The following is a 2,673-nucleotide window of genomic DNA, read 5'->3' as shown; positions in this document are numbered from 1 at the left end:
TATTATGATGGCTTGCATCATACTGCATAATATGATTGTTGAAGACGAACGGGATGAGTACGGAGGAGAACAAGTTTACAACTTTGACGATATGGGACAATATCTTTGCAACTACGATGACATGGGACAAAGGGTGACAGTGTCGCACGATTCTTCACCTGAACTTGATGCATTCATTCAAAAATACAAAAATATCAAGAACAAGGAAACCCACTATCAGCTTAAGGCAGACCTAATCGAGCACTTGTGGCAAAACCATTCTGAGTTATATAAAATTGATTAATGTGCTCTTTATTTATTTTTATCTACTTTATGTAATAAGAACAAAGTTGTGCAGTAAACATGGTTACTGTTTATTTCCACTTCAATTGCCTGCAATCATGTGTGGAGTTACGTGTTCATCAAAGGTGAGGATAATCTATGAATCAAATATTTATGTTTTCAAGAAATATCCAAACGAGATCTTGTACTTTTTTCTGTTGTTGAGTACCATGCAGTCCCTTTTTTCAGTCCACTACACGAAACTTGAAAAAATTCAGTCCCTTTTTGAGTACATGCGATGTCCACTGTCAAGCAAAAGGGAAAGAAAATTCTGGGAACAGAGAAATCTAGCAGCAAAAATCATCTTGTACTATAAAGACATTAATTTATTACATGCTTATGGAAGTTGATTCATGACCTTTAAACCATTACAAACTGAAACTTGAACAAGATGGTACTTAGATGAAATGTTGAACTAAAACAAGTTTGTTGACAAAGCATACTTAACTAAAACTAGAAAATTCTAGATATTGAAATGTCTTGCAAGAATCTCATTCTGACGATCTTCATAATACTGCTGTTGTTTATAATTCATGGTGCTAAGGTCGAAACCAATTATTTTGTCCTCTTCGAGCTGTCTTTAGAACGCAAACTTTTCTTTGTCCAATTTGATCCTTTCTTCCTGTAGAGCAAAGGCTTTATTGCACCTCTCCTCTTTCTTCAAGTCCTTTTCAAGGTCAGAATCTTTCTTCTTTGCAATTAGATAGTCTACAACTTCCATGGACGAACTTTGTCGTAGCTTTTGTTTCTCCTTCTTCTTACCGTCGGGTCTGCATGATGGTTCATCATGATCAGCACCCCCAAGAGGGGCATCTACGACAATTGCATTTGCAACTGATGCTGGAGAAGAATTTGTCGTTGTCTTCTGTTTCTTATTGGCTGATTTTTTGCACTTCCAATTTCCTTCCGCCTATCCATCCACTTGGGCTTGTCCTTCAAGATTTTCCAGCAATGCAGGTATGAAAACTTCTTATCCATTAGGTCTTCGGCCTTGAACATTACACATGCATTTGTGATCTGCACATGTCAAACCAAAAACATGAAATAGAGTTTTCTCAAATAATCATACCTAACACATAATTAGTTTGCTGACAATGAAATAAAAACCTTGTCATCAATTGACCACCCACTATGATTCCTAGCCTCAACCCTAGACAGACATCCAGAAAACAAATTCACATCATGTTGTATACCGGACCAACGATTCATTAAAGATACTTCAGAACGATTTAAGTCAAACTTCTTGTTTGCATTGAAATATTCATGTATCCTTCTCCATAGTGTGCCATGTGTTTGATCAACTCCTTGAATAAGATCCATGCCCACATTCAGCCAAGCTGACACAAGAAGAATGTCCTCCTCATCTCTAAAATTTTTGCTTCTACCCTGAGAACTCTTGGTTGTTGCACGACCATGCTGGATTCTTACATCACTACGAGTTGCTTGAGATTCTTCAATACTATTAACTAGGTGATTTGTGTAATACCGAGAATCCATGGTACTTGTGCAAAACATAATTATATGTCACGCTTCTAAAGGGACAACATTATATACCATAGACTTCAAGGCTGATGAACACAAAAACAATGTCCTATATTTCTGTATATACTTGTCGGTGTTTTGGGTCTGACCGTGCACCCGGGGTTGCCCCTCGAGGTGCTTTTGGAGTAGGACAGTGTTACCAACTGTAGCTCGATGGTTCATGCCGGATGCACGAGAAACAGTAGACAATCTTGTACAGGTTCGGGCCGCTTTGAGATGCGTAATACCCTACGTCCTGGTGTGGATCTTTTGCGTGGTGGGTTACAAGGGAGTTCTCTAATATGGAAGACGCTAGAGAGTTGAGTAGACGGCTAAGGAGTGAGAGAGATATTTTGAGGGGATGCCCCCTAGGCCTTATATACTCGACCGTGGGGCGTTACATGCAGATATGATAACAATGTGAGCCTAAGTAATAGCGAACCGACTGAGCCTATCTTCCTATAATTCTGCCGACTTATTGCCATTCAGTTCTGATGCCTAAGGATGCAGCGCAGGAAAGTCGGGTTACTGCCGTGGATGTTGCTCGAATCTATTGGGCCGTCTGAGCTCAAGTTGATCCGATCTTGTGTTGATCCATTTCGCCAAGCGTTCCTCCCAGGCCCACGAAGGGATGGCCTTGCAAAACATCGGGTCTAGAGCCTTTCGTGAGGTCTTCTAACCTTCTAGTGGACCCGGGGGATATCTGTCCCCCACAAGCCCCCAATCTTTGAGTCGATTTTGGAATAATCGGCCCAAAGATTCTAGGTCCAGCTTGCCGTTTTCGAATTTGATAAAGAACACCTTGAAAAATGGGTTTATCGAGTTGTTGTT

The 2,673-nt window shown here is 40.3% G+C and overlaps 1 pseudogene; it reads right to left on the bottom strand.

Moving 5' to 3' along the window:
• Positions 1–697: 697 nt before the first annotated feature.
• LOC103647855 (glutathione S-transferase T3-like) lies at positions 698–1,818 on the bottom strand (annotated as a pseudogene).
• Between the last annotated feature and the right edge of the window lie 855 nt (positions 1,819–2,673).

This window comes from Zea mays, chromosome 2 (genome assembly GCF_902167145.1).
Source record: "Zea mays cultivar B73 chromosome 2, Zm-B73-REFERENCE-NAM-5.0, whole genome shotgun sequence".
NCBI lineage: Eukaryota > Viridiplantae > Streptophyta > Magnoliopsida > Poales > Poaceae > Zea > Zea mays.
This window is presented reverse-complemented; position numbering and strand designations above follow the sequence as displayed.